A 27,942-nucleotide genomic window follows, 5' to 3' on the forward strand; every position below is an offset into this window, starting at 1 on the left:
AAAAGACAAGGGGGAAGTCCACTATCCAGAGACGAAGCTATCAATACAACCAGACTCAGATAGGACATAGATATTGGAAATATGTCAGTGAATTTAAAACAACTCTGATTAATACATTAAAACCTCTAACAGAAAATATGGAAAATACATAGAAATTTCAAAAGAGAGTTGTAAATTATAATGCTCATGTAAGAGAAAATCAATCATAGTAACAGACGTGCAGAATGCTTGACTCCTCTGTAAACATGACACACAGCCAAGAACAGTCATTATAAATAGGCCAACAGCCATGACACTGAAAAACGGAAAAGAAGGAACTAAAAACTGTCTCTGGCCCAGGCCTCTGAACCTAAGGTAAATGTTTACTGCTACTTTCTTTGTATTCTCCTACAGAAAATTAAAGGTTTACTTTTTTTATTTTTAGTTATGAGTTGAACACACAGAGAAAAAGAACCCAGACTTCAGACTCATCCCATCTTTCATACACATACTGGCTCTAGCATTTCCCAACCGTGGGCCTTGGACAAGTGATTTCAAACTTCTGAGCCTCATTCCCTTCATCTGCACAACAGATATAGTACATTTATCAGTGGGATATTGTGAGGATTAAGTGATAGATTACAGTGTTTGACACATAGTAGGTGCCAGAGATATGGTGACTGTCTCCCTTTATTTCTGTTCTAAACGTCAGTCATTTCAGATCTTCACAAATAATCAGGAACTACTATAGAAATCTTAGGAAGGCACAACGTCTCCTGAGGCAACAAAGAAATCTGTGAAAGGAGGTACCTACGTGGGTCAGTCGGTGAAGCGTCTGCCTTCAGCTCAGGTCATAACCTTAGGATCCTGGGATCGAGCCCCATGTCAGGCTCCCTTCTCAGTGGAGATCTGCTTCTCCCATTCCCTCTGCCTCTGAACCCACTTAAGTTCTCTCTCTCTCTCTTTTTCCCTGAAATAAAACTTAAAAAAAAAGAAATCTGTAAAGCAAAAATGTTAGACAATGGTAGGGGTTCCAGGGGGGCTCAGTCAGTTAGGTGTCTGACCCCTGATTTAGGCTCAGGTCCTGGTCTCTGGGTCAGAATGAGCCCTGAGTGGAGCTCTGCGCTGAGCATAGCTCTGTGCTGAGCATAGAGCCTGCTTGGGACTTACTGTCTCCCTCTCCCTCTCCCCTGCCCCTCCCCATTCTCCTGCTCTTGAAGAAGAAGGAAGAAGGAAGGAAGGAAGGAAGGAAGGAAGGAAGAAGAAGGAGGGGGAGGGGAAGGAGGGGGAGGAGGGGGGAGGGGAGGAGGGAGGAGGAGGAAGGAGAAGAAGAAGAAAAGAAAGAAAGAAAAAGAAAGGGGAAGGAAGGGAGGGAGAAGGGAGGGAGGGAGGGAGGAAAGAGGAAGGAAGGAAGGAAGGAAGGAAGGAAGGAAGGAAGGAAGGAAGGAAGGAAGGAAGGAAGGAAGGAGAAAACTTTCAATCCTCGTAATAGTGACAAGCTAATGCCCAGGCTCAATGCTAACTGCATACATACCCCCTCCTCCTGTCTCCTCTGTGTGACGGCCCTGTCTTAACTCCAACTCCAGACCAGGACACTGGAGCTAAGAGGTGCAGGGACGTTCTCAAGCCCTACTGCAGGGGCGAGGGCAGCATGGGCTCCCCCCAGCTGTATGAGTCTAGGTCGACAGCTGTCCACACTACGACCAGGGTATCTGAGAGCAGAGCCCAGGAAGCTTGATCGGGTGCACACGAAGCCCATGGTGGGGTGGAAACCTGTGAGGACTTTTAGGCCCCACGATGGGCTGAAATAGAGGAGAACAGAGAAAAAAAAAAGTCCTCTTATTTTGACAGCGATAGAGAACACGGGAGTGGTGGTACCAATCTCCTTTAAGAGAAAGAGTTCCTGTATAAAACAGAGGAGGAAAGGATTAAAAAGCAAATGTAAGGAGAGGCTGCACTTTGTCATTTCTCAAGAAACAGGCTTTGTGACACTGACACTCTAGGATTGGGCACACCCACCGTGTTGAATGCCCCTCACAGCGTGAGCCTCAAAACCTCACCATTTATACTCAGTGATGACACTGCGGCTGAGTCTGTGTACGACAGGCTGGGGACTATCAGCCCCGAGGAAGCCTGCTCCCAACTAGGGAGGTAGAGCCGAAACGCTTTCCCTTCTTAGCGACTCCCTTTAGGGTCTCTGACCTGTGTGCTGCACTTGACATTCTGGGCAGGAATCACTTGCTGAGGAAAGTGGCCTCCCGCCCAGCGGGCGGTCCCTAAGGACACATCACGGTCCCGTGTCCTCACAGCGTGCCAAGTGCTCCGAGCCGGGTTGGGCTTCGGGAGTGAGCGTGTGCTTCTGACGGGCAGCGTCAGTGCACCAGGCATGACAGTCAGACCTGCCAGAGGACTGCCTCCGCAGCTGGCGGCCCGCTGCTCGTCCAGCGTGGGGTCAAACATCTACAGCACTTGAATAACCGATGGACAGAGCGTCTCGTTCTTCATGAGTGCTGAGGGCATAGCACAGAATATCAGCGGGAGAGTGAGCCCTGCGTGGACTCACCAATTGCATGGATGGAGAGTCCCGGACCCTGTGGCAGGGGATGCTGTGCCTGGGTTCCCTCGGATGCCTCAGGGCACCTCCGCCCCTACCCCAGGTGCTCCTTGCAGCATCTCACATCGAGCCATACCTGTCCAGGTACAGACTATGTGGGAGCCCACAGGGGGTCATCTCAGCCAGTCCTGGGGGCCCTCCTGAGGGTTCCCAACAAGGAGCCCAGAGAGGCAGGGGTTGGGGGGTGGGGAGGAGCAGAGTGAGGCTGAGCAGGGGGGATGGAGAGAGCTCCCAGGTGAGGCCACCAAAACAATCTCCACCACTGGGCTGCTATGCCCTGGTCCACTCGGGCTGTTTACATTGGTCTCTCCAGAGAGGAGCCGGGAGCCCCTGTGGAGGTGTGAAAGTCTGCATCTGGGAGGAGGGGGCTGAACTCTGTGAATGTTCTCATATTTGTCATCTTTCCAGGGACATTTGTGAGGCCTCACAGGCTCCTTAGACGCAGAGGTTGCTCAGGAACACCACGGAGAACACTGGCCCAGGGAAGAAAGCAGCCCTTTGGGCAGGTGACCAGTAGCCCTGAGCAGGGAGGAGATTCAGGAGCTCACCTGTCTCTTCACTTACACTGAGAGAGAATAGCCAAAATGGGACATCACAAGCAGCATGTTTGGATTTGAGGAATTATATAGACTCAGCTTTATCTGTCTGAGAGCCCAGCACAGACACGCGGTTGTACATCGTTGCCCAGAATGCTCTGACTTAGGAAGCCTTTTCTGCCCAAAATACCTGTTCCTCCCACTTTCCAGAAAAACATGAAGGTCTGGTGGTAAATGGTCGGGTCAAGGAGAAACCTACCCCGGAGTTGTTATGGGAGCTAATGCAGGGAAGAGATGCTTTGGTTTGGGAAATGGAGGAAATGCAGGACACACGGTCCAGCAGCAGCCGTGTAGCCAAAGTGGACGCACCGCTTCTGTGTGACTGAGGGCGGACCTACCCAGGGCCCTGAGGAGGAATCACCTGCCCCTTGGTGTCCCTCAACACAGCTCCTTAGAAAGCAGCCCTGACTCTGGTCCCATGTGGCCAGGGTGTGGCCTGCGCTGTTCCATATGTGACCCGGAGGTACCCTCACACGGGGAGAGCCCTTTGTTAAATCACAGATGAATCAAGATGCCAATGTGCCCGCGGGCATCCTGGGGATACAGAGGAATCAAAGATGAAACCATCTGATCTGGTGGGAAAATTAATTTCGACGTATCATCGAGCACTGTTAGGAGGACTTGCTGGGGCTGAATAGGATTTAGAAGGTGGCTGCCAGGAGGGCCAGCAAGACCCGCCTGCAGAAGGGGGCGGGCATGGGGCCAGGAGGAGCAGATGGCCTTAACTGGGAGCCCCGCACCACTGGTTAAACCATGACCTGAGCAGAAATCAAGAGTTAGACACTCCACAGAGTGCCCACCCAGAGGCGCCCCGTCAGACACTTTTAAAGGTAATTCTCCTGCGAGGAAATAATTCATCCAAAGGGAATTAATTTATTCACAGGGGAAGTATAAATTATCTGGGGAAATTCACTCGGAGATTACTTTCGTCCGGGGATGAAAACGTGAGGCAGACTGGTGCACAGACAAGACCAGTGGAAAGTCACCTCGGGTGTAGACGACGGTTGTCCGGTCTGCCCACTATGGGGATCACCATCATGGGACCGTGGTGCCAGTGGGAGATACCGCACATGCATCTCACCAAGATGGGGATGTGCGGGGGCCACTTTCACCAAGACGTGTGCCCAAGGAGGAAGGTGCCAGCAGGCCAAGCCAATTGTTAAAGCTTCCCGTTTGCTTAGCTGCATAAGCAATGCATATTGATGGCACAGGAGAGGAGCCTGAGAGACGCAGGGGGTCAAAGAAGACATGGAACCACCCTCAGTCCCACCATCAGAACCCAATCACCGTTACCGGGTCACACCACATCTTTCCCTTATTTCTACGAGGTCTTAGATAAAAGCTCAGCTAGCGACCTGGAACCGTACAGAGGATTAGCACGGCCCTTGCTCAAGGATGACACGCACATTCCCAAGGCGCTCCCCAGTTCTCGGTCACGGAGGCAGAGCGCACAGCACAGGGACTACAGTCAGTTAAGAGTCTAAGAACGTTGTCTGGTGACGGGGCAATGACACCCACCTGTGCTAGTAATGCACAGAACTGCTGAATCTGTTGTACACTTCACAGTAACACACGTGTGCTAATTATGCTTCACGAGAAAGAGAGCACACACACGGTGCACGAATATATACAACCCTCGTTACACCTGAGTGGGACCATCCTGGAAATGACACCTCACCTCCTGCCCGCTGAGATCACTGTGTAGAGATACCACGGATCTGCAGGACCACCTGGTTTCTGCAGAATGTGCCATCGAACTCTGTCCCAAAATGCACTGGACGGTCTGGAGTTGGCCCCACAGGATTCCCCAGGGTTTTGATACCCTACACTGAGATGCAGTGAGGGACCTCAGGTCACACGCTCACCCTTCAGCATGACCCTGGCGGTGGCATGTGCGCTGTGCACGGTGACACCTATGACCTTGTCACCAGGCTGCCATTTCCATCCTGGGGCTGAGAGAGGCTCTGGAAAGCTCCCCCTACACCTTCCCTGCCACGGCGACCATCCTGACCTAGCGGTGGGGTTTAGGAGGGAGTCAGGACAGGGGGCCCAGGGAGGGTTCTCGGGCTGCAGGGATGAGGCCCCTCGGTCCCCCGGCTCCACCCCATACGCGTGTCAACTCTCCTCTCAGCAGGGGCAGCACGAGGATGGGGCCTTGGCAGCATGCCCTCCTTGGGCTCCAACAGGGGAGGCACAGCAGAAGTTGCTGCCCAAGCACCCAGACTCCAGTCGAGAGTCACGGCTGTATGCGTGGAGCTCCCGGGATTGTTTTGCAAAGCTCCCACTACACCCTATGGCGCGTTACTTGGATCTGCCCTGAATTTCCTTAAAATCTGCTCAATTACATTTTTCGCATCAGTCCTAAAACTGGCTCCAGAGAAATGTGCATCTGGGCTCACCCGAGTCTGTGGACTCAAGGTCCGGGCTGCCTGGCAGACTGTGGATCTTCTATCAACTGAGACACACTCTGTTTCCCTCCATCCCTCCCCAGATAGGCTTCCCTGTGCACAGCCCCCTAGATCTGCACCCAGAGTGGGATCTCGTCCCCAAGCACCTGTTCCTGGTTTGGGCCTACGAGGTCAATTCTGTCCAAGGACAAGAGACAGGAGGCGTTGTGTGTCGAACGCTCAGGGTTCTCCATTTGTGGACAGACTCACACAGGCCTCCTGCCAGATCCCAAGGGCCGCCCCCCATCTAACGATGAGCCAGCGTGGCTATGGCTCCTGCCTCAGGCTGAGGTCCCGGGTCACATCTGACGTCACCCAAGCCATCCATGCAACGTGGGGTGTGAGCGTGAAGGGACACGGGGCTGGGGTGCACGGTAGGCAGAGACTGCTCAGACAAAGGAGCCCCAGGAGGAGCTCTGGGAGGGTACGGAGGCGGGCTCTGCAAAGCCTGCTTGGAGGCAGCCACAGACCCCCTGTGCTCGCCTCCGCAAATCCCCTCTTCCCCCGCACCTCCACCACCTTGGGGGAGATGCCGTGACTACCCCTCCCTCACGCTCTGTCCTTTCTGCTTTCTCTGGCCAGGCCCCCGGTGCTCTGTTCTTTGTGGGTGAAAACCTATCCAACCTCCATGTCAGGTGATGCTGACATGGACCGACCACAGACCTGCGACCTTCCACAACGTAAAGCACACAAAGTGTGTTACTTCCGTGCAACTGTGCAGGATGGATGGTTAGCTTGACTGGATGATTCTCCTCCGCAGTCAGCCAGGGACCCTGAGTTCTGGTTGCCTGTCCGGCACCAGCTTGAGGCTGCTAAGGACATCAGCACCTCACTCAGAATGTGGGCAGGAGACTCCAGGGTCCAGTCCTGGACGGGGGCCCATCCCTTCTGCTCACGAACCGCTGGACATAACAGGGTCACAGGAACATGTGAATGCTAGGGAGACTGGGAAATGTAGTCCCACTGGGTGTCTGAAGGCAGGGGGGAGTGGATTTCTCCGGATAGCTGGAGGGGTCAGCCACAGCGCCTTACAAAACTCTGCTGTCTGGGCTAGATGGTGTAAACACACGCCCCTTGCTTCTCCCAGGAAATGCACCTACAAGCCTGGACTGAAGTGCGCCAAGCAGCTCTCTGAAAAGTCCGGGAGGTCCACAGTACAGGATGGAGGGGAAGAGAGCCAGAACTTCAAGTACAACCAGTTCAGGAGTAAGTTTCCTTTTTGCCTCTCTTGGTATCCAAGAGCCTCAACATACACAAGGAGTGAAAACGTGAACCACAAAGTACGATCACAGTAGGCCCTAAAACACGCACAGGGTCTGTATTCTGAACACCGACCTCATCGATGGGACAAGTCAAAGAAGGTCTAAACAAATGGAGGGATATACCACCCTCATGGATTTAAGGATCAGGCGTAGTGATCTCTTCTTCCCAAACAGTCTAAGCGTGTAATACAATACAATACAATTCTCGCAGGATCCACGGGGAGGGAGTGACAAGCTGATTCCAAAACTCCTATGAAAAGGCAAATGAAGTAGAAGAGTCACAATGATTTTGAGGGAGAAAAAGAACTGGGGGAATGCCCTACCCAATTTTAGTAATTCATATAACGTCCCAGTAATCAACGGAGTATGTATTGACAAAAAGCAGAAACATGAGGGAACAAAAGATTCAATCCAGAAGGAGACCCGTAACACTATGGAAACTGACTTTTCACAAAGTTGAGGGTACGTCAGCAGAACGAGTCTAGTCATTAGAACTAATGGTGTTGGAAAGACTGGACAGTCACCTAAAAGATCAAACATCGACCAGAAACCCCGTACCTTATACAAAAATACCGCAAAAGTAGACCACAGATGAAATGTTCCACAATTGGATGGAATTTACTAAAAACCATTGAGTTGTAGGCTCCAATAAGTCAATGTGTGGTACGTAGTTGGTACGTCAGACAGCATGTAGAAGTACCACTGCGTACCTACGAGAATGGCCAACACTTCCGACCCACGATACAGGGTGCTGCCGTGCCGTGAGCTGCCCGGAGCTCTCATGCCCTGCTAGTGATCCTGAGAGACGGTACGATTCCAGAAAAGTACTGGTGGCCCGTCGAACAGGTACACACGTCCACGCGACCCAGCCAACTCGCCCCTAGATTCTCACCCAAGGAAAATGAAAGCAAACGCCTAAATAAAACCAGGTCCACAGATGTGCACGGCAGCTTCGTTCGGAACGAGCCACACCGGAAATGACTGAACATCCACCCACAGCTGCACAGATCTACAGGCTGCGGCGCGTCCATGTGCGGACTTGCACAGCCACGGGAAGGGTGAACCACTGACACACAACTACATGGATGAGGCCACAACCATTATTTCGAGGAAAAGAAGCCCAAGTGAGGACAGATCGCAGGCTTCTGTTTATTCAAAAAGAAATCCTAGGAAGTGGAAATGTGTAATAGCGACGGCACACAGAGCGCTCGTCGCCAGGCAGCGGGCAGGGGCAGAAAAGGGAACAAGGGAAGATGGAGGTGATGACGATGCTCATCCTGCTGGCTGCGGTGATGGTTTCACACCGAGTTATCAGCATGAGCTTTGTTTTCTGTCCGCGGTAACTCAACAGAGCTGCGAGAAATAGAGAACAGAGGCAACATGGAAGATTCAGGGCTTTTCCCAGAACAGCGAGTGCCAAAGTCCAGCCTGCGTGAACTGAAGAAGCCTGCGCTGGGCCCGGGCGTTCCGGCCGCTGAGCTCTCGGGAGACGCTGAGCGGGGAGGGCCCCGCCGCGGCACCCGGGCCTGCCTGAGCCGCGCCTTTCCCCCACGACTGGTGGGGGGCACTGATATCTTCCACCGGCCAACAGCCCTTCCAGCCGGGAACAGGCTGCTGGGGGCTCGGCCTCTGCAGTGTGGACAGCTGGAGGGTCTGCCGGGCCTGAGCCTCTGCAGGTCGGATGAGCAAACCCATTGGTCGCACATCCGGTTCGTGCCCCTGTGGACTTTGCCGAGTGCCTACCCTCAGGAGAAAAGCCTCTGGAAGGGTGACTGGTTTCATCTCATGCGGGAGGCTTAGTCCACGTGTCTCATGCTGGAGAGCTGTCACTCAGGGCTTTCTCCCTGGCAGGGGGCAGCCGGTCCGGGCTTCCAGAGGAGGCCATCTCCGGCTCAGCCCTGACAGCTCATCATCCTGAAGGCAGGAGCTCTGAGCTGAGGGCAGGTGGCCCTCCAGGCCGTGGCCGCAGAGAAGTCATAGCTGGAGGGGCACAGCCTGATGCTCTCAGGGAGCTCAGCAGGGCGCACCCCGGTGAGGTGGGTGGGATGGACGTGGCTAAGCCAGGTGAGGCCCCTGGTGATCAAGGTGAGCACCTCCGTAGCCCGAAGGCCCGGGGTCAGCTCTGCACGTCTCCTGACCTCTTGGACCAGTGCGCGGCGGGCAGGCTCCTTTCACGGCTCATCAGAGGGTGTTTTCCTAGATGTGGTGACATCCTTCTGCAATGGGCCCAAACACATCGTGCCTCCGCCCAGTGTCAGGGGCAGCAGGGCACACTCCTGGCCGGCTGTGTCGGGGGAGGGGGACAGAATACTTGTGAATCCCTCCGAAGTCCTCTAGCCTCCTCCCTCACGCGCCATGTGTGGGCCTGGGGCCGCAGGCAGCACTCACAGCCCAGTCCTGCCTGTCCCCTCCGTGGCCTGGAGGCCCTGCCTCTCACCGCCCCTTTGAGGGGACGTGATGACTCCTGATCCCCTTAGGAGATTGTGCTGCTTCCTTCCTATGATGATCGGATAAGCACAAAGCATTTTTGCCAGCTCCTTACAACCTGCCACAGGCTCTGCTGCCTCAGGGGTCCCCGAATCAGTTCAGAGCTGGTGGTGAGGATTAGGAGTCTCTTCACCAGAAGTGGGGTGACTTCTCACACGTCTGACGTGTCACCAGCTTGATCAGATCATCCCACTGAGGACGGTTTTCTGGGTATGCCCTGCATCTGACCAGAAAGCTCGCTATACCCTGATCCCTCACGGAGGACATGCATCGCACATTACTGTTCAGGAGCCTGGGCTGGAGACTATTCTTTCCCACCAACTCCTGAGCACACAAGGTCTTTCCTATAACACAGTCACAAAACCTTCATAAGCAATAATGATGTGTTTATTACAGGACTCGTAAATTAAGCGTCTGAAAAGCAGGGTAGCCCCTGCATGGCTGGTGTCCTGGGGAATGCAGCAGACACGAGGCTCCACCGACTGTCTCAGAGTTGCTGTCTCAGTGGGATGAGGGGCCCAGGTCCTTGCAGGACAGGCACGCCCATGTATTCCTGGGTGCCCAGACCGTGAGGGGGAACGTTGTTGCTCAGCTGTTGCCACAGAATGCTGGGTAACAAATCACCCTCAACCAGAGGCCTAAGCCAGCAGCCACGTGTCCTCACAGGTCGGGCGGCACACACAGATCTCACCTCACACCCAAGACAGCGGCGGGCTGCCTCTGGCCTGGCCTGGTCTGAACCTGCTCCGGAGTCTCCGTGCCACGAGTCTCCTGTCCCCTGGGACCGGCGAGCGAGCCCAGGTATGTCCTTCTCCTGACAAGAGCGGGCACGTGTGTGGGTCCAGGAAACATCAGTGGCTCTTCTGTCCGAAGCAGGGAGCCGGCCCCACCCCTTCAGACTCCGTGTCCTGGTCCAAGCACCACACATGTGCCAACTCAAAGTCCAGGCCCAGGTAGGACGCACAAGGGATGAAGATGAGGGGAGCACGCAACCTGCCATACACTCGACCCTGCACCTCCGACCTTTTCCCCAGATGGGCTGGTTCCCGTTACAAGGAACGGACAGGGCTGAAGGAGAGGAGGGCCATCACAGACGCAGATCACCCCAGCTATTCCGAGCCGCGCCGCCCACCCTGTGCTGGGAGTCGGGGTGTGCGAGCATGAGGTAAGATGCCTGCAGTTATCGTGTGTTTGAACCAACTATATCTTCATTCCACTTCTGAGGATGAATGACCCACAGGAGTCTTTGAGGGAAGGAAGGGGTTTTCTTTTTTGTTATTATTTACTACACGCAGAACAAGGGAGCAGTGTTTTCCCTACAGACAGAATCACACTGTCACACCTACAAAAGACGTTTAATGTCCTAATCCAGTGTGTTGTAATCCAGATTTCATTTTAATTTTCCCCGAATGTCGACAGAATTTTTCTGTGTTGGCGTCATACACAGGGCCCAGCCAGGCCCACCATTACTGTGAAAGCTGACGATTCAAGGGACAGGACTCCACCTGCACCTGTCCTCCCACACATGGCAGCAGAATGAAGCCACTGGGGGCGGAGGCAGAGGAGGGGGGGTAGGCACGAATGGACGTCATTGTCTCACAGCCTCAATGGAACTGAATCCCTGAGCCAGGCCAGCTTTTCAACCACGGATGAGCCCACAGGTGGCCCTGAAAGGGCAATATTGCCTTCATGAAATCACAGACACCTCCGCTAGCCCCAGAGTGGACTCATCAGTTGTGTGAAGTTGTCCCACTTGGGAAATTTTGCTCATCAGATGAGGCTTCTCCCCAGGCCTGGCAACTTCTAGCACAGAAATCAGCAGCAAATCCACCAAAACTGGCAAGTATGAGGTGTGGCAGGTGTGGTTTATGGTTGTTAATTCTAAGCAAACAGACTCGGACCCGCAGAGCAGTTGAGCCACCCCCAACCTCCCACATGAGGGCTCCTCTGGCAGAAGCATCCTTCTCAGCAAGTGCTTCCCCAGGACACCCCCCTTCCCAGGCCTCACGGTGTCAGCCCCATCCCTGCCTAACCTGGAGACTCACAGGCCCCCCTGAGCAAGACCCAAATACAGATGCTGCACAGGTGAGAATATATTTATTGACCTGATCTCCAGAAGCAAAGGCCCGCAGAGGAGGGTGGACGGTAGAGGGACCACACTGGGTGGCAGGGAGCTCTCGCTGATGACTCGGGCCTCCCGCAGGACAGCTTCCCAGGGGAGGAGGACACAGTTCTTGAGGGATAGGTCTCCTGCCCCATGGGACTCCAGATGGGTCTGCAGCTGAGCAAAGGGCTCACCTGCAGCCAGGCCCTTTCTGACCTCAGGGAACATTCCAGCAGCCAGCACCTGATTTCTTGCAGAACTGCAGAGACAGAATCTGAGACCGGATAAGGGGCATTTGTTTCCTTGCTGTGTCCACGTGAGGCCCGCTCCCCCGTGAGTTTCTCCAGGGCAGATCTCACCACATGCCAAGCTCAGAGGCCCCGAGGGGAGCTGATCAGAGCCAGACTCAGCCCGACCCTTCAGGGGGATGAGCTGGAGCTTACTGGGCCCCTGATACGTGCCAGGGCCTCACGGGCACTTCAGGTGGGAGCCAGCAGGAAGCAGCCCGCCCCGAGACCAGGCAAACAGGAGTGACGTGAACAGCTGACAGGCACCCAGGAGTCAGCACGTAGTTACTGGGGCCCCGTGTGGACACGGCTCTGTGGGGAACCTGACAGGGGCCTGGATGCAGAGCCTCAGCAGACACACGTTATGCTGGCAGGGCCAGATGTTGTGTTGCATGGGACTATTATCTCCGGGGATCGAGGGAGGGGGTGACAGAAGATGCCACACTCTCCTGTCACGGAAGGAACATGGCCGCAGATAAGAAACCTTCTCCTTCAGACACAGGCAGCCCACCTCATGTGCTTCCATGTTAGAAGTTACCTTTCATTGCGAAAGTGATGCATGGACACAATTCTAACCCGCCATCCAGAGAGGGGTGGCTCGGGGTGGGGGTGGGGGGGCGTCTATGCCCATCTTCAGTGACATAGATGTGTGCAGACACCTTCTTCTTTTAAAGCTGAAGCACAGTGAGCGCAGCTTAGAGGACTCTCTGGTTGGTCCACGCCTTGCACGACCATCACTGCACCTTCAGGGAGGGCCATCCTCACCCACAGTGTGCCCTCGCCCCACAGATGTGCACAGACTCGTGGGGCTATTGGGGAATACACAGCCAAGAGCCATCTCCTGGATGCCTGGGCAGGACAACCACATCTTCCTGCCTGACAAGGCCTCAGGGTCCCTTCCCTGGTTGTGATGTGGTGTTGCACTTGTGCCACACGTCACCGCTGGGGGACCTGGGGAACCGCCCACAACATCTCCCTGCATTACAACAGCACAAGTCTCCAACTATCTCAAAACCAAAACCTTCCTTGACTGTACTCATCTGGACTGTTCCCTGGTTGTCTCAACTCTGTGCCTTGTCTCCTTGGGCCAGTGTCTCAGGCACAGGATTCCCCATGTTGCACCTGCCTGGTAATGAGCCTTAGTTCAAGGATGGGCATGTGACTCAAGCCAGGCCATTGGGAGACCAGGGAACTGAATTCTGAAACATGTACTGGAGCCAGTGGACAAGTCAAGCACTTCCACCGGGGTTTCTAAGCAAAGGTGCCAGCCCCCCAACTTTACGAGGTACCTTGACACCACAATGAGGGACATCTGTCTGAGGATGCAGCGAACCCAGAGGAAAGCCCAGTACTCTGAGGAGAGAGAACCCCTGGAGAATCTAGGAGATCCATCCATGCCCGAAGCTAATAACCCGGGATGGTTCATCATCTGCATCAACAAACACTTTCGCATTTAAGCCAATTCTCGGTAGAGTTTTTGTCACTAATAACTGAAAATAAATTCTCATTCCACTGTTGTATCTCGAGCACCCACATGGAAGAAAGTGCAGCCAAGAGTAGTAGAGAGACAGAATCCTGATGATAGAAGCTGGTCTCCTAGTCAGCATGAAGGACATCTGGACAGTTAATTAATGAGTAGAAGAATGAAAGCAGACACGTGTGCCGACCCCACCATGTGCTCTTGCTGACCACCCAGGAGAGGACAAACCAGGGCTCTGGGAGGACCCAGCAGATCTTGTCACTGCAGACGGAAGACTCAAGACTGGTGACCTTGAGCTGGAATGTCAAAGAGGGCCCGGGTTTGCGGGAAGCAAGGGTGCTAGGGCCTGCCTGGAGGGAGACAAGAATCTGTAGGTGCTGGGGTGCAGATGCGTGAGGGTGGAGGGAGGAGGGAGGGGGGAGGAGGCTGTAGAGGCTCGAGTCCTGGGCAGGAGCATGCAGAGCAGGATCCAACCAGGTAAAGAGGAATCACTGCAGGTGCTCCACCCTGGGAAGGGTTAATGCAGGCCTCCCTGTGGGTATGCTGGGAGGGCAGACAGCCATTGTGAGGCTAGGGCAGCCAGCCCAGCAAGCTGCCACCAAGCCCTGGTCAGAGAGACCAAGAAAGGGATGAAGTTCCCACACTCTGTGCACAGAGGGCAGAGCCCTGACCGAGATGCAGCCACTACAGGCACAGGGCCCGGACAGAGAGGGGACACTCTGGTTCTCCCTTCCTTACCCACCACCACTGCCTCCTATGACTAACACAGGCAGAGACCAGCTCTGCCAGGGTCTGGGACATGCAAGGGGGAAGGAAGGAGTCTGAGGGAAATAGGCCCAGAATGAGCACTGTCTTTCAGAATGACTCACCAGGGCAAACCCTAAGAGTCCCAGAGCTTTCTAGAAACCCGCAAGGGTGCAACTCTGAAAATATCACTCTTCATGAACGAGGCAGACAGCTGTTAGAAAAACAGCCATCCTCCTGAGAGCTACAGGAAATGTAGTTAAATAATCAAAACTCAGTTCCTCTTAGTCTAGACATGAGATTTCATACAATTATAATTTCAAGTGCAATATATGCATAATGACTCACTCTTTTTTTTTTTTTTTATGATAGTCACAGAGAGAGAGAGAGGCAGAGATACAGGCAGAGGGAGAAGCAGGCTCCATGCACCGGGAGCCCGATGTGGGATTCGATCCCGGGTCTCCAGAATCGCGCCCTGGGCCAAAGGCAGGCGCCAAACCGCTGCGCCACCCAGGGATCCCTAATGACTCACTCTTAAATGTGATTTTCTTCCCCAGAACCGGCTTACTGGGACAGACATAGCCAGGGCACAAATCGTGTTTACAGCTAATTGGGAACAGGTGAGGTCCACACCTCTCTATGCTGAGGCCCCTGTTGATGCAGGAATGTCACCGGCCAGGTCACCTACCTGGGGGCTCAGCGTGGGGCAGCCCCTCAGCCCTGTGGAGGGCCGTGGTGTCCACCACACACACACACACACACACACACACACACACACACACACACACGCTCCCACTTCCCCCTAAAAACCCATTAGCATTCGATCCTTACTACAGGGCAGCCTGGGGAACTGGGCCCAGTGACCCTCCCAGGCAGAAGCAGCAGCTCCAGCATCCATCCGGCCTGGGGCAGTGACTGCTCATTACAGGGTCCTTCTCCCAAACCGGCCTCCACTGGCTGGAGGGTGTTTAATTCAGTTCAAAGGTTTCGTGCAGCAGAGAGACCAAAGTCGGGCAGGCTGGGTTCCTGTGTGCAGCTCCAGGGAAACTCGGGATCCAAGTCGCCCCGTCTCTGCCTCTGCAGGTGTGCGTGAATGAATGACTCTGATTTGCGCGTGTGAGGCCCGTGTGTGCACCAGGGCCCAAGCGCGCAGGGTGTGCCCGGGCACTTGCTCGGGCCATGCGCGTGCTGGCGCAACCTCCTGACCACGGGTTTTCTCTGGACGGGTCCTGACCGCCCGCCCTCCCGGCCGCCCCTCTGAGCCAGCGGCAGGGGGACCCGCAGAGCATCTTCCGGCCCCGCTCCCCAGCAGTGCCTCCCGGGCCTCTGCGCCATCAGGTCCCGCCTGCACCGACCCGCCCGGGGCTGGGCCAGGGCACACAGCACACAGCACGCGGCAGGCGCCCCCAGGCCAACGTGCACGCCCCGCCCCCGCGCCCGCGGCCCGCGGCCCCAGACGCACGGGGGCGGGGCGGGGCGGTCCGGGCATGCGCATTCGCAAGGCGCAAGGCGCTCCAGGAGGCCGCCCGGGCGGAGGTGTGCGCGTCCAGGCGCTGTGGGGCGCGTGGTGGGCGGGGACTCGCGCTCGGCGCTTTGGCCGGCCGCTCCGCCAGCCCCGAGCCGAGGCCTGCAGCGCCGGGGCCCTGCCGGGCTGCCTTCAGGCCTGGAGGCTCACAGGAGGCGTTGGCTGGCGGGGCTGGGTGCCGGGGAGGCCGGGACAGCAGCGGGAGCTCTCCCACCTGGTGCTCACTCAGCATCAGGGGCGTGTCCGCTGTCCACGTGGGAAGGGAGCCCCGGGAACGGGGCTGGGCCTCCTCCACGCGGGTCCTCCCACAGGCCGAGCTGGGGACAGGACCGGGGGCCCCGCCTTGCACCCAGCGCGCACCAGGCCCACCCACCTGCGTTTCTGGAGCATTCTGTCCCACATCTCCATCCCTGCCCAGCTCCGTGTCACACCCTCGGGGAGGCTCCGACGCGTCCCGAGCGGGCACCTCCAGCCCCCATGCCAGGACCCCTCACCAGGCCCTGAGCGCCGACCACACTGCACACGTGGGTCCCCCCTACCACTGCCCTGCCTCCTTCAACACAACATCGGAGACAGGACGAGTCCTCCCTCACCCTGACCTCAGGACCCCAGCAGACCCCCCCAGATCCCCGCCTCGGAGGCTCGGGTGCACCTGGTGCATCTTCCGCACAGACCGCGGCTCCTCGGGGAAAGCTGTCCTGCGTTTCCCCAGCAGGTCCTGCCCGCAGGCTCCCGACTCAGAGCCTGGCCTCTCATGGCTGCCTTGGGGGGGATGGGGTGGGGGGGCGGGCAGGGCCGGTGGTGATGGCAGCTGCGCAGACTGGTGACCGGTCCATGGCCTCTGACGGCAATAGAGCGTCCTCTGGAGACCGCTGGGGCAGCTAGTGATGCTTATGCTGGTTTGTCCCCAGGAAGGCCTGGGGCGGGGCGTCTCTGGCAGGACGTGTCCAGTGGGGGGTCGAGCCCGCTTCCTCCCTTGTGTGGGATGAGGGGGCAGCAAGGAGAGAGGATGGCGAGACACCTGCATCCTGGGGTGCTGGGAACACCTGGGCAGGGCCATGCTGCTGGACCTCAATGCCCTGGTTCCCCTATCCCTCAGACCCAGGCTCTGCGTCATCCCAGGAACATGCCAGGAGTCCTTAGAGGAACCTATCACCTGCCTCAGTCCAGGAGGACATTGTGGGATCAATACCAAAGCTGGTAGAGCTGGTAATGACCAGAAAGGTGGAAGTTCCCAGGCCAAAAGATAAATAAATAATAGTGTGTGCATCGGACTTGCCAGGAGAGAAAAAAAAATGAGCCCTTTACAAAATGAACCGTTTACAAAAAAGAACCGAGAACTTTACAAAATGTGTGAAAAGCGCAGTACATAAAGACTAGGTCCCTTCATCAGCTCAATTTTTAGATGTATCATTTCCACAGGATAGAAAAAGGATGAAGATGAGAACCTTTTAGAAAATACAGAACTTGAGCACATCACACATTTTCAAAATCTATTTCCTTTCTCGCCACTTCTAGGGAGGTCAGTGCCCAGGCTGTGGGGACAGAGGGGCGCAGCCCGTGCGGCCTCTGACCTCCCTGCCCTCTGCGACCTCCTCAGCTTCTGCTGCCTCTATAGGCTCCCCTATCCCCCAGGCCTGTGGCCCCCGCAGCCTCCAGTCTCCCGGCCTCTGTGACCGCCCTGCCCTCCGCAGCCCCCGGCCCGTCTAGGCTCCCTGGCCTCCCTGGCCTGTGCTGGCCAGTGCCTCCGTGGCGTCCACCCTCCCCGGGCTCCCCGGCCTCCGCGGCCTTCCTGCGGCCCCGGGAATCCCGGACGCGACGACCGCACGGGGCCGAGCGTGTCCGCAGCAGACGTGAGGTCCACGCGGCGGGAGCGCCGGGGCCGCGGACACTGCTCAGGCGCAGCGTCATGGGCGGGCCGTGGATCAGGAAATCGTGCAAGCGCTGCGGCCAGCTCACCTGGGGGCAGGTGGTAGTAGGCCTCTCGGAGCCGCAGGCCCAGGTGTAGGCCACGCACAGAGATGCGGTGTAGAGAATCCAGATGTGCAGCACAAGTAAGCAACAACACACAGCAGGCCGAGCGCAAGTCCTGCAGGGGGAACACTCAGGGGACTCTGAGAAAGCGCGGACACAGCGGTCACTGACAACATTGGAGACATCCCCACCACCACCACAGTGTGCACCTGCGGGCTGCACACAGACGGCTGACAGGCGGGCAGGGAGGGTGTGAGCACAAGACTCGCACACAGTGGGCACCTAGAGCTAGCTCGCACGCGCATGAGATGTACGCTCAGGTAGCATGGAGGGAGCATGGCCTCATCAGACACGCTGGAAGCACCTCCTCTCTGTCAGACACACAGGTAACACAGCAGCAGCAGCCCCTGACACCGTGGGAAGTTGAGTCGGCAAGCAGACCGCCAACCTGCAGGCAGTTCCCGCAGGTGACCCAGACGCCTGGAGAGTAGCCACAGCGACAGTGCTGCTGTGACCCGTACACTGGCTGACATGTGTCCCTGGACTCAGACGTCAAATGGCAAGGACCAGGTACCAGCCCAGATCCCTTCCCACCTGAGAGTGGGACGCTCTGGGCCAGGTATTTGCAAACCAGGGTGTGGGGTGGAGAAGGGCCCTCAGCTGGTCTTCAGTGCTTGGTCCTGAGAGACGGAGGTGCTGGTCTGAGTCCTCCTTTGGGAGTCCTCCTCCTGGCACATCCCAATCTAAATCATTACGTTTTGATCTTCCTCAGAGAAAAACATCAGTATGTTTAAGACAATCCTCGTGTGTACATCTCCTTGGCTTCAACCGTGCAGTAAAGATTTGCAGTGAAGCCTTCATCGGTTAGATAGAAAAGCTTAGGTGGAAGTTCCTGGTTGACTTGCTGCATAAATCTTCCCTGCCTGCATCCTGCTGCCAAGGCCTGCCCAGCATCCCTCCCATGAGCATAAATGGGGCTTCCCTGGGAGGCAGAACTGCCCAGTAGGTGGGTGGAGAGCCGTGGGATCCCTGGAGGCCCTGGGTACCCTCAGGGGTTGGGATGAGGGAGGGCCATTAGATGAAGACACACTCAGGTCGCCAGTTGCCCGTCTTGACAGCTCAGAGAAAAGCCAAGCCCGGGCCCTCAGGGGATGGAATGGTGGGGAGCGAGGCTGCACTTGCTCTCTCCATCCTGGGACTGGCTCTGTTCTATACCTTTGAAGTGACCTGCGACTGCTCCTCCTGCTGTGGGTCAGCACTCACTAAGGGGAGGATGACTCACCTGGCTGGACCAATGGAGGAAACTGTCCCTGGGAAGTGGTGTCACCGGCCCAGGAGGGGGCAGGAGGATGTTTGCCTCTGAGGCCCCTCTGAGCCAAGCGCTCACCCTCCTCTTTCCTTCACACTGTGCATAGAGTAGCAGAAAATGGGAAGGACTCTGAAAAGCCATTACATTTCCAAGTGTTTTTCCAGGTTTTCTGATGCTGGGCCCTGGCTGTGGCTCAGGTCTACAGTTTGGACCCAAAGTACTGTGACCCATCCCTGGCAGAGATGGTCACCTGTGGGGGTGTGGCCCTGGACTGGGTTCCTTGGGAAGTGAAGGCCCCTTCCGTATGCTTCCATGACTTCCCCGGCTCGGCCACCACAGGACGGGGGCCCTGAGCCCTCTGCATCCGGATCCTGGACTCCCTAGGGTAGCCCACCCTGGGGCAGACTTGGGAGCTGGGCCATCCCCTTAGGACAGTGCTACCCGAGCTCACCCTCATCTCTGCTTCCACCATGTGCTGGTCCCAGTGCACCTGGCAGAGCACAGGGAGCTGAGAAAGAAGGCTCTGGTGAATTCAAAATGTATGAAGGCTTGAGAAGACATCAAAGTCCATTCCGGTTTTCAAGAACAAAATGAGTGTCTCAGAACATCACTGCAGTGACCTTCTGTCATCAACACTAAGCTCTCCTAGCAATCTATGTCTGCATCCTCTCAGTTCTCACGTGTGATCTTAGGACTGGCACCTGCCTTAGTTTTAAAGAAAAGCTTGTAATGTCTGAGCATATTTAGAGGGAAAAAGGACACCGTTCTCTCCTCTGGGGATAGTTATGCACTTGTTAGAGCCCATTTACTGCAGCCCAGGGAGTGTATGACAGCCCACATGGGCCCCACTGTGCACCCTGCTAGAGCTTTGTCACTGGCTCCAGGTGCCAGGTGGGTCCACGGACAAGCACTTTCCCTGTCAGGTGATGAAGAATATGGACTTTCGACAGCCCTCAGACTACTGTGTTTCAGCGTGTGGCACACGGCCCACTCCTGCAGCCCTGAGTGCTTGGACTGTTCCTCACAGCCTGTGCACCACAGTGACCCTCGGCCCTGGAATCTCTGGGATGTCAGCCACAGTCAGGCACAGTTTCCCAGGCAAGAAGCTGCCCCTGAGTGGCCAGACTGTTCCACTCGGTCATTTATTTATCACATGTTTCATGAGGAGCCAGACTCTCTCACTGGTATTGATGAATCAGCAGTACAGACTCATCCCCTAACGTCAGGGTCACATCCTGGAGAAGGATTCAGAAATGGAATAGCTAATCTAAAAACACAGAATTGCAAACTGTAATGTATACCAGGACAGAAGATTACTGGGAATTCTGGGAATACACAGGAGGCGGCTTAGAGAGCTGGCATCTGAAACTTGCAATCAAGGAGAGGGTTTTCTGTGCAGAGGGAACAGTGGGTGCCAAGTCCCTGAGGTAAGGGGATGCTGAGTCGTCCATAGATCATTGTTTGAGTCCGTGACACTGCATGAGGCTCATCATGAACACATGCAGTTCTTGCTACTCTATGTACGGCGGCTCATCATTTGGCCCCCAGTTCAACATTAGTAGTAAAGATGATGATTCTAGCACTACCACTATCACTGTTCCATAGATGAGGTAATTGAAGTTCATGTAGATAAATGACTGTCCTAAGGTTCCAGCTCAAGAATGGCAGCACCAGGATCAGAATCTGTGTGACTCCCTGTGTTGAGCTTCCTTAAGATCTCAGTGTGACCTGTGCGCCAAGAGGAGATAGAATGTGGATGGTTGGTTGCAAAGAGATTGGGTGTGTGCCCAGAGCCCGTTTGTCCTCCCAGGCTGTTTTGCAGGCTTTGTCTGCCAGGATCCATTCTTTAGGAGCAATAGCACACCTAAACCAAATCAGCATAAGTAAAAGATAAATCATTGGTGCACGTAGTTGGGAAGTCTAGCCTGATTTCAGGCCTGGCTTGACCTAGGGACTCAAGTGACATGGGCAGAGTCCATTCTTTCCTTTTCTGTGCTGGCTCAGTCCGTCGTCTTTAACATCCTCTGATTCAAGATTCAGAAGTCTCAAGAAATGCTGGCTGCCTCTTCACGGCCGTTCAAACAGAAGGCCAGGGTTTCCTCCGCAGGGGCCAGGAGTGCCAGCTTGAGGCATTTGACCTTTCTTAAACCAAGCACTGTTGTGCAGATGGAAGCTCTAATGGGCTCAGACCTCCTGCGTGAGCCCAGAGGGCCCAGAGCAGTGTCACATTTGGAATCCTGGGCCGGAGGAGAGGCTCCAGAGGCGAATGGAGGTCTGGAGATGGAAGAGGAACTGGCAGCTTGAGGCACAGCAAACCCCTCTCAGGCCCTCAGGGTAGGGGCTGGTTGGTACCCCGGGCCCTGTACACAGAGGGCAAGGAGAGACAGAGGACAGAGGTGGCCACTCCAGATGGGCAGGTGGCAAGGGAATTTCCATCGGCGGCTGTCTTGGCCACGGGACTAGGAGATCTCTGCCCTGCCCCCCAAATCCTCAAATCTATAGAGAGCCCTTAGCGGGGCTCCACTGCCACACTCATCCAGAGGGTTTCGGTGTCACATCGTTCTTTCAAGGCCACTTTCTTGGAACAGACTCTCACAGTAGGAGCAGTGGGCAGACGGGACTGTCCAAGGACGGAAGAGTGGGGAGCCCCGGATTGCCTGGGGCCAGCTCTGAGGTTAGCCAGGGGTCACATCCTCTGACCGCCTCCTCCAACAATAGGGAGGAGGTCTGTACCCAAAGAAGAGGGTGTGGCTCTGGGGAGGGGAGGACAGCTGCCAGGACACGGTAGCTCCAGTGGCAGCAGAGCCTGAGCCTGCCCAGCGTTCCACTCGATCCCTGCCCACCCAGTGCTCAGGCTCAGGTGGGACAGAAGTTCCCAGAGTCCAAGGGAGGGGGAGCGCTACACCAGTGGTTCTCGAAGTGGCTGCCTGTTGGAATCACCTGGGAGGCTCTAAAACGACTGGTTCCTCCAGCCTTCAGAGACTCTGGTTTAGTTGTCCTGGGTGCAGCTTGGAAACCAGGATTCTGAAATCCCCCAGGTGCCTCTTGTGGGTAGCCGAGACTGATCCACAGACAGACACGGTCTGCGTGCACAGATGGCGTGTGCATGCCCCAGACCACCCAGGACCCTATTCTGTGGAAGATTGTCCCCTGCCCACCTGACTCTGTTAATTTTTTTCACACCCTCCCTGAGGCTCCCCTGGGGGACAAATCAATGTCTGACCCAGACAGCCCTTTTTTTCTCATACTGTGCTTATTTGTTAAAGGTTTTCTGGGTGACGCTGAGACTGTGACTGGAATTACATGGGTCCTCGCTTTTCCAAGGCTGACCAGAAAGGAAGTGACCGAGAGGTGGCCACTGACTTAGCTTTCAGGGCCATACCAAGCTGGTCATACACAGCGGGCCAAAGATGTTTCCTCCACCTGCATCCACCCATCCATCCCTCTGTCCATCAATTGCCCATTGGTCCATCCATCCCTGCATCCCTCCCTCCAGCCACCCGGAAGAACCAGCTTCTGATGGACATCTCTGCAGACATCTATGTGGAGGGACTGACGGTGGTGAAACTAGATGCATCCAGCCCTGCACCTCCTGGGAGATGGAGGTATAGTCTGAATGACTGGGTCCAATCATGACGTGACACATTTACGCAGAACTGACCAAGACAGGATGTTGTGCAGTCAGTTAATTTGAATGTAGAAATTCAAATTAGGTGAGTTCTTAAAAAAAAAAAAGTTTCATTTTTGCATGGCTCAAAATTTGAATCTGCTTCATACAGGGTCAATGGGGGTGGTTCCTGAAAATATGTCCCAGCTACATGAGTCAGAGCACCAGGTTGAGCAGGTTCAAGTGTGGATGGAGAGGAAAGATCAGGATGGGAGTCAATGAGAATCCAGGCCTTTTAGCACCATGTTCTGAGATCCTGGATATCGATGTACACAGTAAGTACTCAGCAGTGGCCTGGCAGCATGGATGTGTGCAATAAGTTCTCAGCAATGGCCTGAGACTGTGGATGCATACAGTAGGTGCTCAGCAGAGGCCTGGCAATGTGGGCCCATGCAGGAAGCACTTAGGGATGGTCTAGCACTATGGGTATATGCAGTACATGCTCGGTAATTACCTGGCAGTAGGACTGTACACAATAGGTACTCAGTGGGTCCGCTGGCTTTGTCTCCGAAGCCAACTGCTCAGCAGATGCTTGAAGGGGTGCCAAACATGGGGAGGGGACTCCTGGAACCCCTGACAGGTGACATGCCCTCCAGGTAAGAAAGGGGTTTTAAAGTAGCATCTGGAGTGAGGAAGTCCCCTCTGAGGAGGGGTCAGTGAGCAGTGACAGCCAGGCCCCTGGAGGCTCTTCTGAGTCACATGCTGCATCGCAGATGACCCACTCACCCTCCTGCATACACTGAACGCCTACTCTGTGCAGGCCCTCTTCTGAGTACTCTTCCACTCAACTGAGTAGGACAGGTCAGGGGCCCGTCTCTCCATCACAGTGGAGCACAAATTTATTCACAAGAGAAAACCATTTGAGGTAGTCTCCACTGTCAACAGCATGGCGCCAAAGGAATACAACTGAAATCCACAGGCTGTCGCGGATCCCACATCAGACTCACCCGGTGCGAGTCTGCAAGGAGGAGCCCAGGGATCGCTGACTGTTAGAGGCACCTCATATGACTCTGGCCTTCTGCAGAAGAAAGCCTCATTGTCCGAGGGGCATGGCTAGTGGCTTGAGACAAAGCCACGTATTACTGAACAAAAATGGTTACAACAAAGTGCACACAGTGAGCTGATTTTCCTTTAAAAGACTGACCTCAGGGTGCCTGGCTGGCTCAGTAGGTGAAGCGTCTGCCTTTATGTCCAGGCACACGTTTAGAGGTCTCGTGTTCACATGGACAGGTGCACCCATACCAAGTGCCCCCAGTGGTTCCCTCTGGAGAATGTGATGATGGGTGATTGTTTTTCCTTTTACAGTATTTTGTAAGAAAAGAATTATTTTTAATACCATGGGAAAATTTAAAGTTTAAATAACTCCGGAATACTCTTAATATATATAACTCTTAAATATATAATTATATATTATATATATAATTATATATAAGTTAATATATAACTCTTAAATACTCTTTTTACACAATGAAGTGTATATGTTAGTAAAAGGAAAAACTGATAAGATTGGAAGTGGATTTAAAGAAATACCTCCAGTAGGAGTTTGATGTTCACAGGTGGTTGGGAGATTGCTCAAGCATCTCCCTTAAAAATTGTTTTAAACCAATAATAATAGATCATGCTTTTGGCATTAAGGTAAAATTTGTTTTTTTTTTTTTTTTTTTTTTTTTTATTAAGGTAAAATTTGATTCCTTCTTCCAAAACACCACAAGTGGGAATGTTCTGCTCAGCAAGTGACAGAAACGTCTCACAGGGTGGGAAGAGTGTCGGATAGAGGCATCCGAGGATGAGCCCCAGAGACGGGGGATCCCAGGAAGTGGGATGCCAAGGAGAGGCCCCTGAGGACTGGGGGTCCAGAGAGGCCAGTGGGAAGTGAGAGGGTGATGGCTCTGGTCTCAGTCAGACCTGATGTCATGGAGAGTGTAGCATCCTGAGACGTGGGTGTGGTTCATCAGCCCCCGCCCACAGCCTCCCCGTCTCTAGCCAAGCATCAGAAAACACAAGTGAAGCCCATCCTAAGCCCGCAACCTGGACACCCACCTGCCGCCTCTTCACCATCCACTGGCCCTTCCTGGGCTGTTTGCAGGCCTCACCCGCTGACGCCCCACATCCTGTCCACGGGTGTAAGTCTGTGCCATGGCATGAAGCCAGCGGGAGCAGCCGGGGGAGGGAAGCTCGTAAGGCTCTGTCACTCGAGGCAGAAGAGTAACGGCCTCCAGAAGAGTAACGATCGGTGCTGAGCCCTCGCACCCCAGGGGCCGGGCCGTCCACATTCAAAGCCTCCCTGCTGGTTGCTGGGCTACTGAGGGCAGCAGGTGGACAGGAGGTGAGAAGGCCCAGGCCGGGACCCCTGCTGCCCCCGGTGTGGTCGGGGCCCTGCAGCCCGACGGGCCCGGAGCCTGTTGGGATGCAGGATCCCCGGCCCCAGCCCAGGCCGAGGAGTCGGCTTCCGCCGTGGCGCCAGCCCCGGCCCGCTGCCCTCTGAGCCACAGCGCAGGGCAGCCGCCTTCTGCAGTGGCGCGCCCGGAGGGGCGGGATGCGCCCGCCCGGCCCGGCTGCAGGGACCAGGGACACAGTTGGCTGAGAGCCTCGGGCCCCACAGTCCACGCAGGGGAGCTTAGACAGGATGCAAGCGACTTGTCTCTCACGCAAGCCGAGCGGGAGAAGTGTAGTCCAGGCTGGCTCTTCAGTTCAGGGGCGTAAGGGGAGGACGCTGCTCTATCCCGCCTCTAGGAATGTCTCAATATCGGATTCCTCCTGGCGTTCAGGGGCTGCGTGAGCTCCAGTGCCCACATCTACATTCCAGCTGCCCGGGACAGGCAGGTCGCCGTCCTGTGTGCCCCTTCTCCCCGCCCCCGACATTCTGCAGCACCCCCCCTCTCCCAGCTTGGGGAGCAGCCTCACGCGAAGCCCCGGCAGCCGCGGCCTGCATCCTGGGAGGAGCGCTGGGAGGGCTTGGTCATCCTCCCGGCAGGGCCAGGCAGGGACCTTCTGGGGGCCCCGTGCGCCCCGCCCCCACAGGCGGAGAGGCCACCCAGGGTCCATGGAGAGGACTCACCAGGGAGAGAAGACAGGTGGGCCACTGAGGCGCAGTCTCCCAAAACCCGGGAGATCCGTAACACCAGGAGAACAGAGGGACAGAGCCGTTTGCAATGTGACAAACACGGCTTGTTAACCTAATAGAGGCAGAGGAGGCTGCAGAATATCCAATTATGAGAGCAGGCCACGCAGCATGCAGGGTCAGGCCGCTCTCTCATTTATCGGGACAGACTCCATTAGGCCCGTTAATCTTCTTGATTAACTGTCCTGAAAGGATGCCGGTGGGGAGGGGTAGTCCCCCATGAGCCGGGGAGACAGGAAGGCAGCAGGTGGCGGCCCGCCGGGAATGGCCCTCACAGCCCCTCCACCCCCAGCCCCAAGGCCATGAGGCTGCTTCACTCTGCTCTCAGCAAGGAGTGGTCTGTGACTGGGGGCTCATCTTTGGTTTTCGTGGTATCAGAGCTTGATCCCACATGGGGGGGAGGTCATCCCTTCCAGGTCCCCTGGTCTTCCTCTGTCCCCAGAATGGGGAGAAAAGTCTGCTCACTGGAGAAACGTTCCTGAGGGTCACCACCCTAGACACAGACCCAGTAAAAGATGAAGATTTATCATAAGATCACAGCAGTCCCCCTGCCCCATGTTGTCACCACCATGGCATGAGGTCCAGAGGGTACCCGTGGCTCCAGCTGACAGTGCTGCAAAGCTGCAATCTCTCTGAGGAGCACACATGGAAAGCCCACACTCAGGGGCAAGGGCAAGAACATGGACCATACAGGAATTAGGAGCCTCAGGCACCTGCAGCCCCAGGTGAACAACAAACACAGCCCAGCTCAGGCCAGATAAGTGCAAACCCTGACCCTGACCTCTTCCTACCTCGGTCCCTAGTACCCAATTGAGCCTCAGTCAGCGGCTAGCAACAGCAGCACTGTGAGGCTTCCCACAGTCAAGGAGGAAGAAAGCACCAGAACCAGACTCACACACTGTGCAGAGGTTGAAATCATCCATATGTTAGGAGCTGTAAGAGAAGTAGGCGATACATGAGAACAGATGGGGAATGGAAGCAGAGAGAACAGGAACTCAAAGGACACAACAGCAACTGCTGGAAGTCAAAACCCTTTGAGAGAAATGAAGAATGCCTGTGGGGATGCCTAGGTGGCTCAGCAGTTGGCATCTGCCATTGGCTCAGGGTGTGATTCCAGGGCACCAGGATCACATCTGCATCAGGCTCCCTGCAGGGAGCCAACTTCTCCCTCTGCCTGTGTCTCTGCCTCTCTCTGTGCCTCTCATGAATAAAAAAATAAAATCTTAAAAAAAAAAAACTGAGGCACAACTGACTGAGCCACTCAGGTGCTCCTAATTAAACAAACAAACAAACAAACAAACAAACAAAAAAGAATGCCTGTGATGCTTCATCAACAGGCTACAGGCAACAGAGGAGAGAATCCATGTGCTTCAAACATTACTTTAAGAATCAGTTAAAATAAAAAAAAAAAAAGAATCAGTTAAAATATATATTGGAATCTGTCCGAATTCTACCAAACATTTAAAGATGAAATTATAGCAAATTTCAAGATGTAAATAAATGGAGAGATACTCCATAATCAAGTGTTGAAAGATTCAATACCATGAGGAAATCAATTGTTCAGAATGATCTACAGATTCATCACAATCCCAATCAATATCCCAACAAGTGATTTGCAGATACTGACAAAGTGGCTCTAAAACCTTTATGGAGAGGCAAAGTATCTGGAAGAGCCAACACAACACGAGGAAGAAAAACCTCCTTTGGGGATTCCTGCTTCCCTGTCTCAGGACTTAACACAGCTACAACAAATGGTGCAGGGTCGGAAGGAAAGGAGAGACCGACAGATCCGTGGACGGCATGCAGATCCCGGAGCCAGAACCTCAGATGTTGCATTCTATTTTGCAGACAAAGAGTTTTCTACCACTTTCTGTGTAAGGGACACCAGTGTAGCCAGTCAGCACAGCTGGCAGCCCTCGTGCAGGTCGGGGAGTCCAGCAGGGAGGCTGCGGCACGCGGCTGGAGCTCACACTCTGTGCTCAGCCTCACATCACCCGGGCACCCCGACCCCCACACACAGCCTGCTACCAAGTCACCTCCTGGCCCGCGATTCCTCCCAGGGGTGAAGGGAGAACGTGTGAGTGAGCTGCCCCACTTCCTCAGCTGCGTGGATGCTGCCAGACACCCACTCCTCATCCTCACCGGACTCATCCTCACAGGCCGCAGATGGGAGGACACAGCCAGGGCTCTCGGAGAACATCTAGAGGACACAGATGCTACCAAGCACACTGCAGACTCCATCAGGAAGCTGCACCATGATACCCAAACTGGCCCACAGGAACCCCCAGCACTCAGCACCCTGGCGGGCTCCCTGTGTGCACTCCCCAGAGCAGCAGAACGGCTGTG

General features: G+C 55.2%; 1 non-coding gene across 1 annotated transcript; it reads left to right on the forward strand.

Annotated features, from left to right (window-relative positions):
* Positions 1-4,514: 4,514 nt before the first annotated feature.
* On the forward strand, positions 4,515-4,619 carry LOC112677058 (U6 spliceosomal RNA). The gene has a single exon (XR_003146827.1). It is a non-coding gene; the product is annotated as a U6 spliceosomal RNA (small nuclear RNA).
* The last annotated feature ends 23,323 nt before the right edge of the window (positions 4,620-27,942 follow it).

The sequence above is a fragment of the Canis lupus genome, chromosome 26, assembly GCF_003254725.2.
Source record: "Canis lupus dingo isolate Sandy chromosome 26, ASM325472v2, whole genome shotgun sequence".
NCBI lineage: Eukaryota > Metazoa > Chordata > Mammalia > Carnivora > Canidae > Canis > Canis lupus.